Source organism: Syngnathus acus, chromosome 20 (genome assembly GCF_901709675.1).
Source record: "Syngnathus acus chromosome 20, fSynAcu1.2, whole genome shotgun sequence".
In the NCBI taxonomy this organism is placed as follows: Eukaryota; Metazoa; Chordata; class Actinopteri; order Syngnathiformes; family Syngnathidae; genus Syngnathus; species Syngnathus acus.
This window is the reverse complement of record NC_051104.1, coordinates 1588728-1605352: the sequence shown is the minus strand read 5'-3', so window position 1 is coordinate 1605352 and position 16625 is coordinate 1588728.

Here is a 16625-nt window from a genome sequence, read left to right as displayed (position 1 = left end):
GCGGCACCCAAATGAGGTGCCGCTTTTACGCTCCCCGTCTTCAAGCAGCACTTGGGCGGGAGACTTATTTTCGGCTTCGCACTGTTGTTAAGCTTAATTGTTTATCCGGGCCAGACGACGGGCAATAAAAACGTGTCGGACCTGACTCGCCTTGGCACTATTTACATAAAATGTGCAAATTGGGCAGAAAAAACAGCGTGACAAGCAAATCAAAAATGGTGTGAATGAAGCAGAAGCAGAACACTCTTGCGATGTTTTTTTATACATATGCCACAAATTTGTTTGCTTAGAACCACTTCGGTGTTTGCTCAGTGTCACACACATCACGTTTTTTTCTTTATATGTTGCCCTAAGAGAAATCTGAACTCAAGTCTGGATGGAAAAACAAAGCTGATATATTTACACAGATATTACCTGGTTGAAGGTGAAAGTGGCGGGACAGGCAATTTGTTGGCGTGCTCGCCCCTGCGTGAGGTACTGGATATTCTCGGGCCACTTCCGAATGAAAATAAAAGCCGGACAAGTAGTGACACATTGTTGGTTTGGCAAAGCAGCACTGATGATAAAGGGAAATTCAAGAGCAGGTCCGGTGCCATGTCGGAGCCCCTTCACTGCCTCTTTAGATGGCCCCCAAAATAGATGGGTTTACTGACACAGTTTCAAGTTTTGAAATATTTCTAAAAATTAGGGAACGATTCCTGTGGACTGATTCTGATATTTGGCAGGATAAAATTCAGACAACCGATTAATCGGCCAATTAATTAAAAACATAATGAAGACGGGAAATGTTTTCCTCTTACCACCTGCAACAAAATACTTAATTACAAAAATGTTTTCTTTTATTATTTGATTAACTTAACAGAGAGAAACAATAATCCGCAAAAATGGAAGAGTCCAAAGCCAATTTTTTTTTTCATCAGCCGTCATGAAGCACAGAACGGCAGATCCCTCAGGATAAATGACAAGCAAGTCAAGTGCCTTCGAGTGGCGAATAAAAGTTCATCGGCCGACTTAGCCACCTCGCGGCGATCAAACCAAACAAACCTAACCCTCATGTGAAAAATGTCTCCTGTCGGCAATCTTGCTTCCAAACACAACAAGACAATGTTTTGATGAGTACGTTCCGGAAGAGCGTTTATCCGAAGATGACACGTTTATCCTTGATGAGAGTACAGATTGTACTTTATGACCTACGAGACGCACTCGGGGAAGGTCTCCGACAGATACTTTATTACTCTCTGACGGCTCTGTGAAGGCTAAACAAGCACACTGTGGAGAGCTATTACTCCCAATGAGCCGTCACCGTGACACGCGTTATGCACACAACGGAGACAAACGAACTAAAGCCGTCCAACGTCATTACCTCATCCGCCGACGTTTGTATTCATCAAACTGCTACTGACTTAGAGTTGTTTAAAAGAAACTGTATTAAAAAATCTCTGTCGCAATCTTAAGGAAGAAATACTTTGCTTGGACACTGATGGATATCTTGCTGAGCTCAGCAATATGAATGTCAAATGGGAACGGAATCAGCTGCACCCTAAATACCGAAAGGTTTTGCTCATAAATTGTCAACACCCGTCTAATGGCAGCATTTGTCGGGGCCGGGCCCAACTGTCAGGAGGCCCGGGTTCGGATTTGCGTGAGGAGGACGTCCAGCAATGCGCTGCTCCCCGCCCGCCTTCTCGTCCGCGCAGCTGCCTCGCCTCGCGCGCTCGGTCGGGGTCAGACGAGCTCCGGGGGGCCCGACCCACCCTCCCTCCCCGGCTGCTGCCGTATGGCCGGAGTCTGGCCCTTTCCTCGTCAGACTCCTCGGGGGGCGTCTCAAAGCAACGCCAGTCAGTAGTGAGGCCGCGGAGACATTTGCGGAGTCCACGCAACAAAAACACATTAGGCAAATGTCTGGGGTCAAACGTCTGTTTGAATTGGCCTGATGGAAGCCACTCGCGTTGGGCCACAGCCAAACTGCAGGCCGCTAACGACGCTAACGAAAGAAGTCACAATTTGCTTCGAGATATGTCACCGTAAGTGCGAAAGGATCAAACGCGATAAATATTCTTGATCCTCTGAGACCCGTTCTTAAAACGCACAACTCGGCGGCCTTTTTCTGTTTATCGGGAAGCAAGTGCGACTTTCTTCTACATTAATCAACGCTCGATACCGGTTAGCGAGCGAGAGAGATATAAATAGCACGGCGAGCCTGCCATGGAAACAAGCGCCTCGCCGGCTAACCGGGATTCGGTTACAGGAGTAGCAACTTTTTGTAGGTCAGAAAAAAAATACTCGCAGTTGCCTGGGAAACAATGTGGAAGAATAGAGTACGGAACAGGTAATGCCGGTCCGTAGCAATTAAGAGCGCTCATTGAATGGGACTTATCGGGAGGGGGGGTGCATAATTGAGGGGTTTGTTGGTTGGCTGCAGCTGCACCTGGGCCAAAGGCACCTTGAAGAGTACCACAATAGAACAACATGTCCGTTTTCCGTGAGAAAACCTTTTCTGTGAGAATTGACCATTTTAGATACGGCAGCAAGTCAACAGATACGCTAAAAAAAAATTGCCATTAGCATCGATGTATTCTTGGACTTCATTTAAAATCTGAGGACATTGCGAATGTCCTGCTATTTTCTATTTTCTGGGTTTGGTCACGTGACGATGGCAATGCGAGCCCGAGGGCACTTTGACGTTAATTTTAGTCGACAGCAGAGGGCGCCACATGACAAAATGACAGCGGGCCCCAAAAATGCGAAAATGAAGAAAAATTAAGTGTCATTTTATCATCATACAAAAAAAAAGTTTTTAATGTGTGATATTTTGTTTTTTCATTTTACGATTATCCGTCGTAAATGATAAGCACACAGCATTTCTTTTTATGGCGTCACTCTTTGGCCAACTCATAGCTAGCCGTTAGTCGCCTCAGGACAAGCGCCGCGCGATGACTATGCAATTTCCAAAATGACGCCCTGGCTGAAACCTTGCCCGGTGCAATCCCCGCACTTCTCGTGCATTATTAATTGGAACTGCAATGACATTCTTTTCACCTGACTTGTCCTGCTCTGACTGTAGAATCTTACCCTGGCCGCCAAATGCCGCCAAATGGGCACAACATGGCGATACGGAAACACCCAAACGCCGTTATTGGCTGAAATTGGATTTCTTTGCTTCCCTTTAGGTGTGACTATAATTTATTTTACTTTTTTTTACATTTCAAAAGAGTGTGACACTTCTTGGTAGGGGAGAGGGGACGCTAATAAATCAATAAGACTCAGGGTGTCCGATGACTTCCGAGCACTTTGGTCGCGTGCTTCCGACTCGGCGTATCTCCAGCGCCATCGATGTCGGCAGATGCTGATGCACTTAATAAATTGCACCTTGAACAAAAGGAAGAGGTGATGAATTGAAAAAGGGCCGGCATGCATAATTCACGCCGCTGCCTCTCTCCCTCAAATTGGCCACTGCTGAATAATTCACATTGATCTCATTAGGGCCGGTTTTCATTATGGGGTAATTCCATTAAATGCAAAAGGGGGCCTCAAAGGGTGATATGATGTTAATTGGTCAAATAATGCAAGACGCGGTATTGCACAAAAACTTATGGATATATTAAAAACAACGCATTAACAGCAAATGAGATGATTTTATTGGCAGCCACTTAAGTCAGCTGTCACCACCCCCACAACGGCGCAGCCTGCCACCTGCAGATCCACCAGGCCGCTATAATTACATTGCCATGCCATACAGAATTTTAATTGCTCACATGTAGTTTGATTAAAAGTAGCATTCTTGTTATTTACTTTGCTGATTCATCAAATATTCCCAATTCCCTTTTGGGTAATTACAACATTAAGATTCCACAATGGTATCATGAGACAATTGGAGGGCAGATGGGTAAAAATAGTCATCAGTTCAGGTTAATGTGTTCCCGGAGGGTACTTGATACGACGCGGCAGTCAAATGGGAGCCATTAAAGATGAGAGCAAGAGCGTATCTATCTTAGCACTTAAGCACTCTAATTATCTCGCACGCCGCTGCCAACATGCGCACGGCGTAATTCACGTTCAAACGGCTAATGGCGGCCGATCGCTATTATAACTTCTTGGAAAATAATATCTACATAAAAATGCCCAAATTCTGTTTACTGTGTTATGACAAAAAGAACAAAATAGATCGAAACTGTTCAAGATTATTATTCTGTTTACTGTGTTAGTCAGTGGCCTAGTGGTAGAGTGTCCGCCCTGAGACTGGAAGGTTGTGGGTTCAAACCCCGGCCGGGTCATACCAAAGACTATAAAAATGGGACCCATTGCCTCCCTGCTTGGCACTCAGCATTAAGGGTTGGAATTGGGGGGTTAGATCACCAACTGATTCCCGAGCGCGGCACCGCTGCTGCTCACTGCTCCCCTCTCCCCCAGGGGATGGATTAAAATCACACGGGGATGGGTTAAATGCAGAGGACAAATTTCACCACACCCAGGTGTGTGTGTGACGATCATTGGGACTTTAATCTTTAATCTTAATCTTAATTATGACAAAAAGAACAAAATAGATCAAAATTGTTCAAGATTATAAACAAAACTGCCGTTTAAACCGCACGTTAGCTTTGCCCGTCAAGTGGGATACCTCCACTGCCGACATTAGCATTTCGCCTAAACAAGCGCGTAATAAGTTTAACGCGTAATAAGCTGGCAGCGGGGGATGGGCAGCACAATGAAAGAAAGCCACGCTGGCTTTTAAAATGAATAAGAATTGATTGTGTCCCAATAAAGAGCGAATGGGCCCAGTGTTAACTAGATTGCGCGTAAACGTCGCCGGCCGTCCCCGGGCCGCTTTATTGCGCGCTAATGCAATAGAGAACACTTAGCAATAAACGTGCCTCTCTGATGAGCTCGCAGAGGCTTTTCCAAGATGGCCCTGATGAAATTGCAAGAATTAGATTTGAGCCCGCTGCTAATGATGCCTAAAACAAAAAAAACAAAAAAAGGGAAAATGTCTAAATAGAATTAGCCGGTCCTCCTCCTCCTCCTCTCGGCTAAATGCATCATATGTAAATTAGTGTCATTTGGAGAAATCTCCTCGCCCATGAGGTAGGGCCTTCATTAGACGGGGACTTGAACAAGAACTCCTCCAGGATCTCTAAAAGAGTTTTAGCGCAAACAAGATGATCAAGATATTTATTGCACAGATGCTTCATGACTTCAATCCAAGGAGGAATATGCCTTGATTTTCTCATTCCCAAAAACGCCAACAAAAAAATGTTTTTAAAAAGCTGTTATATATATATATATAAAACAAAAAAGACGTATAAAATCAATATATAGATTCCAAGCCATTACCTGTGAGGGAGCTGTGCTAACCGCTAACACCACTCTAGCGCAATTCGCTCCACTTTAAAACTCCAATCCAAATGTTTACACAACGAACAATGCCACTTTGTCGTGGACGGCGCAGACACGCAAATTCTGCAACCAATTATTGACCCCCCACTGGAAGATCCTCCACTTAACCACTCGGCGACCTCTTGCACACTCGACCCCTCCCCTCGCCCTTTCTGCTGTAAAAACAGACCAACTGCGGGAATTACACAGCGATTAAACGGGATCAGCCGGGTTCCCAACGCAAACAATGAGACAGTCTAGTTGCTCGGCTAGTATGTTTTCAGCAGGTAGGTAACTCACTAATCTGGCCCATTGTTCCACCCTTCAGCCCCGCTGAATAACGTGGCTTTGCTAGCAGATTTGTATGGCTTTAGAGAAAACCTCCAGCAAATAGGTAAGGCAAGTCTGTTTGTCGCGCGCTTCACATAAAACGATTGCTGTGTATTAACTAGCCTAATGAAAGGAGGTAAAAGTAAAGATGGGGCCCCGGGATTGACCCCTGTGGAACGCCACAGGTCACCGACAATTGGTCTCAAACTCACAAATTTCAACAAGTCCCGTCCTCAATCAGACTTGAATGAATATATGTTCTAATTTCTGTAATAAGATCCCATGACAGGAGGAAATTAGTAAGCAAATGGAAGACCTCAAAATTTTCAAGCAAAAGTTGACAGTATTTGCATGCAAACTGCGGCTGTCACGTTAGGCAGACAGCTGACGCTACTGTAGCGCGAGGCTGCATTTGGAGAGCACCGACTAAGTATTTTCTGGGCGTCTGACAGCAGGATCGCATATGGCTGGCCTGCAGCTGTGCGGGTATTTCCACTGTCCATAAGCACCTTCCTATTAATGGGCTGGGAAAGCCACCAATGCGTTGGAGCTAGAAAACACAAAGCCTGGGAGACACATATGGCCCAAGACGTCTCATCCGGTCCACCGCCTCGTTTCAAAACTAGGACAACCTGTTAAAAAATGTGTTTAAGCCACAGATACTCGCAGAATCTCAGGTGCATCGTCACGCAGTGTTTTTCCTCCTTTCGGCTGTGACTTTTTGACTCCGATGACATCATACCAGAGAGACGGGAAGACGGCAGTAAAATGAAATGCGCTATTTCATAAATAACATGTAGAAGGGGGAGCAAAAAGATCAACAAAGTATAAAACGTGATCAATTACTGGGCGAGTGGGACTAAGCCAACACTATAAGTCACATCTGAAAACCCCCCAAATGAGCAAACAGAACTTGATTGTGTTGCTTTATTTGGCGCTCGTTTGTCACTCAGGTGGTCTCGCGGGCGGCCCACCTGCACGCCGTACTGTAAATTATGCACCCCGGACCCTAATTGCCCATGTCCACCGCCTTGCTATAAAACCGGGGCACGGAGCACTAACTCTATTGTCAGGTACTTCATCAAGGCCGGCGTGATTTATTTGCTCGTTTTCAGCAAGAGTTTTATATATATATATATATATATTATTTATATATTTATTCTGTATATTTCATTTTACTTTAGGCCACTAAAAAGGCAAGCACAGTAAGTTGCACTTCCTGCGCTATGGTTAGCATCACACTAAGGCCTGTGCGGTTGGCGTCCACGGTCATTCTTCAGTCTAATTATTTCCTTTTTTGCAGCGCACCGCAGCTGACAGTGATGGATCGCAGGTTGAATCTGAGCATTTTTGTCTGCGTATATGTTGGACGCGCTAGGCGTACGTACACTCGCTGCGAGCAAACACAAGCTCGGAAAGATTTCTCTGCTTTTCCCATTCCACTTTGTCTTCATTTTCTCTCCCTTCGGTGATGTATTGCGAAAGCGCATCGGCCAGACGGAAGTGTAGATTATGTGCCGTCGTGATTACGCCAAATAGTCGAAATGTATAAAGAGCTGTGATTGGATGTTTTCTTTGTCCAAGCTGTCAAATAAAAGTCCGTCAAGTGTGACTTAATGTCAATTCATGATGCGGCATCGAGCTGACGGCTTGCTGTAAAACTTTAGCAGCAGTGTGCGGTATTGAGAAAAAAATCCCTCAAATGCTAACATTGTTATTGACAAAAAAAAAGATGGAAGACAGCAAGCAGATGAAGACAATCGGGAATTAATGGTGCTTAACATTTTCAGGCACTCCAAGCGAAATCACATGCGGCTGCTGCTTGTGAAAAAGACTTGTGTGAATTTCTCTGGCCCAAAAAAAATGTCAGTCTTATTAGTGCTTTGCGTATCGTCGCCACAATTTGGCCAACCTTGCTTTGAGGCTAATTGGCAAGTGGAAGGCGCTTTACCAACTCGAGAAATTAATGAATCCAAATAAGCAAGTCATCCAAGTGCAAGGCCGTGCGTGTGTGCCGGAGGCACGTAAAGTGGCAAACACCGCCGATTGAAGTCTGGAATGTTTTTGGCTGACTCAAAGCAGGCGACTTGAAGTGGAAGGGGGGATCACCCTCCACCACCACCGCCCACCTTCATCCCCTCCCTTCCCCTTGAGATTTTAACCATTTTCATGCAGGATGTGAAGGAAAATGCAGGACTGGAACAAAATTGAGGGAGAAAAAGTCAAATAATCAAAGAACAATTAATCGGTCTTAAAAAGTCACACTGCTGTCTTGTGTTAGCGTATCCTGGAGATCAATCAGTCTGTTTTGCATGTTTCTGGGATTCAATTGCTTGTCGGGACACCAGGCGAGAATGCGGCGGCGGTCGTGTTGGGCTTTGTGGCTGTTAAGCGTCTTTTATAGTGCAAGAATGTCACGGCTCAGTGCTGAAGTAGAATTTATTAATAACAGTCGGAGCCCACGCAAAGTGTTTCTCATCGCTTTCTTCCTTCCTGTCGGCTCAGATCGCCCGCAGTGGAGGATGTGTGCGCTTTTTATTTTCAAGACAGACCTTATAGTTTTGTTTTTTTTCGATACAAATTTTCCAAATGTTAGTTGAGATTTTTGACAGATTTTCAGAGGATATTTTTTTATATCCTAAAAAATGAGTATGCCGTGTAGAGAAACGGTAGTCCCTGAGCCGCCACCTCCTCACTGGATCCATATGCGAGGCTCGGAGGCAGGAAATCGCCACGATTGGATGTAATCAGGGGAGGGCCCGCCGAGCCCATTAGACGAGTCCTGCTGGAACTGATTGGCTGTCATTAGCGAGAACCGAGTCATGCGCAAATAACATTTCAGCCGGCATCAAGAAGATTAACTCTGCATGTGTGTTTTGGTGGAATTTATTTTGGTAGGTTTCTACTTCCTGTTTCGAATTCAGGTCCAGTGGACAAGGCAAGATTTTATGAAAGATTAATAAACTATTTTGAGATTGTCATTGGAGACTGTTTTAAGGATTTTCGGTTCAGGCAATTTTTGAAATTGTCAATTGAGATTTCTGAAAGATTTTCTGCAAATTAAATGAAGTTGAGATTTTTGTAAGATTTTGCCATTGTTGCTTAATGCATCACGAATCAATTGCAATGACCAGCTTCTCTGCTGCAATGGCAGTCCAATCCAGCTGCTTTTTACTGACGCAGATCCAAATATGTAAATGCCTGACCGCCGCTCGACCCGCGTAGGAATGTTATTTTGCTTCCGCTGCCTCACGCTACGCTAATTTCTTCAGGACCGCAAGTACGATTCAGGCTGTTCCGACAATATTCTTAGAGCTGCGGAGACCGAAGTTGTTTGACAAGCCTGTGGCTTTGTGTCACCAAAACCCCCAGCAGGTGAGGCTCTGGCTCCCCCGCCTCCCCTGACCACACGTTCCCACTCGGGGAAACTAAGGTCCACGCAGCAGACGCAACGAAACGTACGCCAAGACTTATTTTGTGTCTGCTGGCGTAGTTGAAGTCCTTGATTTGTATCCCCCCCACTCCTTCCATTCTCCTCCCACTCGATTCCCAGGTCAAGGGGGCTCGATGAGACATGTCTGCTCTACTGTGCCGCCATCTGGTTATCCACTCAAGGTGTCCGGCCAAACAATAGGCTTACAACAAGGTTCGCTCTGAAAACACAACTTCCCACTGATGACTTTCTCTCTGTCTTTCTCAGTCTGAGTCATCCAGCGCAATCACAGGCCAAAAGTAAACACAGCAAATGAGACGCTGATTACATCACAATGGCACGACTTGACGTTTTATGAGCACCGTCAGCCACCTTTGAAATAACGCGCAGATGATGTTTATGCGTGCCGGCGTTTTGCTTCAGCGCTCGTGTTTGGACTGTAAACACGCATGATATGGCATGATGTAAATCCCACGGGCTTTGCTGGAGTAGATTACACATGACACGTTGCTGTCACATTTATTTCTTTTTGTATTCTTAGAAAATAGCTACAAATTTGAATTTCACTTTGTCTGAGGACAGAGGGAGTTTTGTTGCGTCAAGGCGATGCGGACAGGGGATGGATAGCATCAGCTAGCTCCCCTGGGCTAATGGAGGAGTTGATCCTATTAGAGGCCCTCGCTCTCCACTCCCGCAGCCCTAATGGCCTCCCTCTCCCCCCTACTCTAGTGTTCATCATCCCTTCCTGGCCACTGATTCCCAGGATCAATAGTCCTCATCCCTCTCTCAACGTGTCGTAAATCAGCCGGGGCCGAGGAAAGAACGCGTCTCCAGCGAGCCGGCCGGGGTCAGGCGGAAAGGTGAGGACAGCTTTAAGGGCCCCGGCCCGGTAAAATCCTCCCAGTTGTTCTTCTTCAGTGCTGACTTAAAGGATGGATGAAAGGGAGGACATAAATTAGGATGCACCATGAAGCTGTCAGCAGCGGCATATATGTGATTTTCACATCCACTCAAACAAATAAAGGTTAGCAAATATAATAAAGTTAACTAACTGGTGATGCAGTTATAACTCAATTTTGTTCTCTTCCCACCATTTAGCCCCACATTGGGCAAGGACAAGGGGACAAAAGTGAGACAAAATAATTTACTAAAAACATCGCTATGTAAATGAAAATATGTCTTTTTTGTCGCCCTCTTGTGGCGCTCACATGCATTACACGAGCAGAATACACAAGCCTCTTCTTCTTCTTATCACATTTGCACATCAAAATCCTTTGGAGCGGTGAGAACGGCAAACCCCCTTGAAAGGCTCACTGTTACCTGCCCGCTGGGGTAGAACCCGCGTCGGCTGCGTCTGCCCTTTCCCATGCTTCCTCCCGACGGTCGGACCCCCACGAGCCACGGCAGGACAGAGGGGACACCTGTTCGGCCGCCATGTGAAATCTCAGTCTTCTATTGAGAGAAGGGAGTGCGGGTGGGGCGGCTTGGCGATAGGGCACCTCCGTGGCAGGAAACCAGAGAGGGCGGCGGGAAAGCGGACGCTCGGGTCCGTCGCAATTTGCCTCTTTTCACAGGACGATTAGCCGCGCTTGGTCGGAGAAATGGGACTGTGTGCTGCTACACTTTTCTAAAATGCTCTCTCTGAGGGACAGTTAAGGACAAACTCATCTGTAATAAGATGGAGACAACTTTTGTCCAAGAGGAGACTCAGGGCTGGATATATATAAATGTTTTCATTGAAATGTTATAGCCATAAGTAATGAGAGGACACCCTTATTCTCCTCCATTGCTGTTGTTTGCTAGCTCAGCTACTTGCCGTTTCTGATTTCAAACGATGCAACGTATTGACAAGCGGGCCTTTTGGGTGGGAGGGGGGGTTTACATCGAAGTGCGCGCCCCCAAGCATCGAGTGCGTGATCAATGGCACAGGTGGGTGCACATATCTCCAAACTGCTCATTAGGTACAAATTAGCGTGACTGCTGCTCGCCTCCATTCATAAACGTTGAGTAACGTTAACAGCTCATCACTCATTTGCATGTGTCATCCGTGCCCCCCCAACCCCCTGCAATATGGAGAGCGGGGGCGCGCCATCCAAAACACTCCCGATCCCCTCTCGGCTTCATTTGCGCTGACCCACAATGCGGTATTTTCTTAACACGAGCAGCAGGCCGCTTTGATGTTATCTGCCTATCCAAACAGCCACGGAGGACGGTGGCCATTAATCACTGTGAAGCCTGCGAGGGCCTGCTCATAAATCGCCTCGCCGCTCCTTAAACAGGAGAGGCCCCCAGGGGTGCGCCCGCGCCATTTATCAATGCTCGCCTCCCTTTCTGGATGAAGTAAAACTCATTCGGGATTGATGCTGCAGGAGTTGACTCGACACCCTTCACTGTGCTGCAGAGCTCTTTTTTTTTTTTTTTTTTAAAGCCTGATTTTTAGCCGCCTTTGCCCTCATCGAAAACACCAAAGAGGCGCGTCCGCGATTGTGCCAGCTGCGCTTGGTCGTCATGGGCCAACTTTGGCACCTTGTAAACAAACCGGGGTGTCCATGAATGTGTTCTTGTGGTACCCCAGAGACAGAGAGACCACTTCATAAAAAGGAAGAAAAAAACGCAGAGTAGCTCAGACAAGCGTCAGGTGTCAAATTTGCATGAACTATTTTTTTTTTAATATAAAGATATACATGACATGAAATGACAGTAAAATGGTCGCATGTGACTTTTTGCTCCTTTAATCCATAAATCAGTGTCAATGTCCAAACAGACAGCGGAAGCAAGATGATGGATGAAAAGTGTCTGCTTGGATGTGTGTGTTGAGAGTACGCAAACAAGCTGCTCTTGTCACGCATGGCCTTGAGGAAGCTCTGTGGATTTAAAGTCTCCATCAGAAGCCCCCCCACCCACTCAGGGACTTCACTCAGGGCCGTCCTTGGCGCACTGCCTGATAGTCTCTTTCCACACAGCCGAGCGGGCAAACAGCGGGGTCCTCCCTGTGCTCCCCCTCCCAGGGGGTCAGCACCCCCTTCTCCTCCGCACCTACACCAAGCTTTGATGTGACGGACGCGAGAAGAAGGAGGTCTTGGCAACTTGAAGCCCCCTCCACCACTTGTGTGTGTTCCTTTGTGATGTGGTGACAGGGGGGATGGTGAAGGGTCGGCCGGGTTCAAAGGTCGTACGGCCTTCTGTTTGTTGGTCGAAGAAGTGCCGCTCGTAAACACAATTTACTTTTAGCTTATTTATTGTCATTTGCAACATTTTGTCCTCCATTTTGTAAAGATCACTTACAAAAGTTGGCTAGCTGAAGTTTAGTCGGGACTATTACGTAAAATACACACTGAAAACATGTAAGAAAAAAATAATAAAAATATAAGTAAAATAATAAGAAATATTAAAATAAAATATGAACGGTCACTTGTTACGAGGCAGACTAGGTGGTGTGGCTCAATTGCGCCACAGCGTTCACGCGTCCGTCATTTCCTATCCTTGCCCATGGCCACATCCTGCTCGGACCCCCGCCAACCAAGCCCCCATCTTTGCAAGTGGAGTAATTAACGCGCCATCTGATCCACCAGTCCTCCACATCATCTCTCTTGGGTAACACACACACACGCACACACACACACACACACACACACACACACACACACACACACACACACACACACACACACACACACACACACACACACACACACACACACACATTGGTGATCCATCAACTGGCGTTAACTGGGCTGATGGATCTGTCAGTGCGTATTCGGAGGAGACCCCGAAGAGGTCGTTGTCATCATCATCATCATATGCTGAACCTTTGATATGGATGCATCTCATTTGATTGATTAACAGAATATGTGCAACAGCAGTGGCGTACAAAGGGGGGGGGGGCAGGATGGGGGGGGGGCTCAGCCACATGCCCATGAATCTTGTTGGATGATCTGCGTGCATATGTTGCTACCACTTGTGTACAAACCTGAGTTTTTTTTTAAGGTATATAATTCTGGCAAGATCAATGCTGGTTTAATTAGCCTTTCTATGGCGTTTTGCTTTGAATGTTAGCATTAATAACATTAGCTAGCAGTAATATCTCCATCTTTTTTTTTCATGTTGTCAATCTAATCAGTAAAAACAAATGAACGGTCCGAATGGAATTCATCCCTTTTATTTGTGAGTTCAATCTTGAGAAATAACATATCCTGTCAAACAAAATCCGCGCTTTCCAACGTTTAAGAGGCTTGAACTTTCCGTGACCGTGATTGAAATCAAAGCGATTTCACGCTGCTTGTGTAAAACGTGACTTCCTGACGGCGATCGAGGTGGCAATGACAAAGAATGAGGAAGGCGGACGGGGGACCACAGGTGCAACCAAATAGGCTTTTGAATTTTAGACTTTCATTTGGCTTTTTATTGGGCTTTTAGAAGTTAATATCCATCCGTCTAAATTTACACCAATAAAGCCAGACCGACCACCTTTTGTTGTCTCATATACAGAAAAAGAACACACAAGACACCAGGCACTTCAAAGGACATCACATCTTTACTCTTCGTTCCCAACTCGAAAATGTTTCGACCGGCGGTGCCACAGGCAATGGTTTAATCCACAGGTGTGTTCCACTCCGGTCCAAGTTCCCAACGGGCCCTCTGACAAAAGCCATTGTGGCCCAGAGAACAATGGCGGCGGCTAATCCCTCTCCAGCGCTGACAGCTCGGCCCTTCCAGAAAGCTCATTGGTGGACGGATGACAGGGACGGGAAAACCCAAACGGATTATTTGCCCCAGAGCGTGGACCCGATTTCTTTGTCAGGATGTCTTTGTGGACGCATGAAGTCAGAGCAAACCACATTGAGGCAGAAATAGGGGTTTAGTTTTATCGTTTTAGGATCAAAATGGCGGTCACCAAGAAAGCAAACGGCACGTTTAATTTACTTTGTTTTGATTTTTTGATATAAAGGTTTGATTTTTTTTTGTTGCTTTTCCTCTGAAATGTATTTTTGTTTCATTGTTTTTCTCCTTAATTTCTGTCAAATACCGCCAAAAGTATTCTCTCAGGAAGAAGTAATTCGTACCTGCCTCACTCAAATTTGATTGAAATGCCTCGGGATTTTCTCATTAGCGCCCCTGAGTGAGTGCATATTGGGTAACAAACATTCCCAAAAGTCACTTCGGGCTCTTCTTGAAATTTTCCCATAATGTCAACAGAATCACTAGATGTTCAGTCACGGAGAAACACTCCCTCCTTCTGGACATATATATCATTGCATCATCCCTGGACGTAGCATTGAAAATTTAGTTTACAGTACAAATGTGCATTTATTTGGCTTCAATATGTTTATTTTTTTCATTATATTAATATGAATAGTAAAGATTTTATATTATGTTTGGGTCACCTGGGCCATTTTGGCCAATCATAACTCAATTTCGTATGTAATCAAGTCACGTGGTTTACGTCCTACAGAACACGAAAGGAGTTCAAAAAAGAAATGGTAGCTAACTTCGTCGACGATGAAAATATTTTTAAGATCAAAATTTCTTGGAAGAATGAGCATAAACGGGGGTTGGGTCCACAAAAAAACAATAACATAAAACAAACGTTTAAGAAAAATCCCCAAAAAGTGCAAGTTTATCCGTGGGTGCCACTGTATTCCCTTTCTCTCAAATGTAAGAGGCTTTGCAGCTGACGTCATCAAGCTACCCACATTAGCTTGGCGGCCATCTTGGCGGTCAACTTTTCAGTGCCTGTCAACGACTCACACGCTTTCGTTATATCTGCTGCTATTTGAGCTTAAAAATGCCGGATACCTGCTGTGCTGTTGGATGTAGCAATAGACGAGGCGATAAACCAAATCTTAGCTTCTATAGATTTCCGGCGAACATGAAAAAACGTGATAAATGGATCGCGGATATTCGTCGTGAACGATGGAAACCTACGATTTACACAAGGATATGCAATGAGGACTTCATATCAGGTATGTAAACAAACCATTCACCCCTGATTTGTTTCACAAAATGTGAAATAATACAATATGGGATGATACAAATATGATTGTTGAAAATGCTGGGTGCATTTTTAGAAAGGCAGCAAGAGCAGCAAGGCAGGGAATGGGATGATTTCTTCAGTTCACCCCCCCGTTTTTATTTTGTGTTTATTTTTTCATGATGCTTCATCTGATTGGCTTGAAAACGTTATCAATGTAAATATTGAACTTCATATTGGAATTGAACAATTAATTCTCGAGTGAATGCATTAGGAAATTTCCCAAAAAATTATTATGAACCTTGTGAAACAATTTCTTTTTTAATGTAGCATTTTTTAACAAGAGGGTTTTTGTTACTTCATTTGGCACAAGGTAAAATCTACATTGGTAAAGTTTTCAAGCCATTGGCACAAGGTTAAAATTTTTATTGGTTAAGTTTTCAAGCCAATCAGATGTGGCATCATGCAAAAATAAACAAAAAATAAAAATGGTAGCAACTTGAACAGACAGGTACAGTATCTGAATGATTTCACTCTATTCAGTTTTTTAATATGTCAAGTTATGAAATGCCATTACAAAACAAATCGACGAGGTAATTATAAATATCTGGATATGAGAGTTCAGGCAGGTCGGCTGTTGCAAAATGCTCGGGCGATTTTAGCATGCTTCTCGGTAAAAGGTACGGATCCGTTGTGCCAACAAGGTTCAACTTCTCTCTGTAACGTTTCTTTGATTCTTCATCCAAATGCCCAACTTCGTTGGATAGCAAATCAGCCATAATTCTGATGTAATCGGTGAAAATGTAGCGCAGAAATCAAACAGTCTATACAAACACGAAGGAACGAGCTGACGAGTTGACCGCCAAGATGGCGGCATAACACAAAATCACGTGATAAAACCACGTGACTGCAAAGCCTCTTATAGAGGCTATGATTTTTTTCTTGTTATTCTATATTTGCTCTTTTACCAGTAATATTGATAACATTAGTAACATCAACAATCGTCATTATAATAGCAATAATATCATTATGAGTTTTTTTTTCTTCAAACGCTGGGAATTGGAGATGCTTTTTGAGCTTGCACTTGTATTGTTTTCCACAAGGTGTCAGTACTGTAACACCTTACGTTTGAATCCACTGAAAAAATCGAAAACCATGAGAATGGGACCACTCCATCCATCCTTATCATCGCCTTGTTATGCTGATGGATGGCACCACTTAAGTGTACATCTGAGCCGATTTGTTCGCCGGCTCTTCATGTTTGTGCCGGTATGAGAAGGAAGCTCATTAAAAGTCTCTCGAGAGTCGCTTCGCATGGCTCTCACTTGTGGGAATCTGACCAACAGCTGCGAGTTTAACACCCACCCGATGAAAACCTTTCCCTTTGTTTGTTAGTGCCACCAAACTTGCCTCAAATCTCACAAAATCTCACTAGGGTTCAACCCAATAATCATGCAAAGGATATATTGGTGATGATAACCATAGAATAGGACGTGGCTTTTGTCATGACCGTGAAAC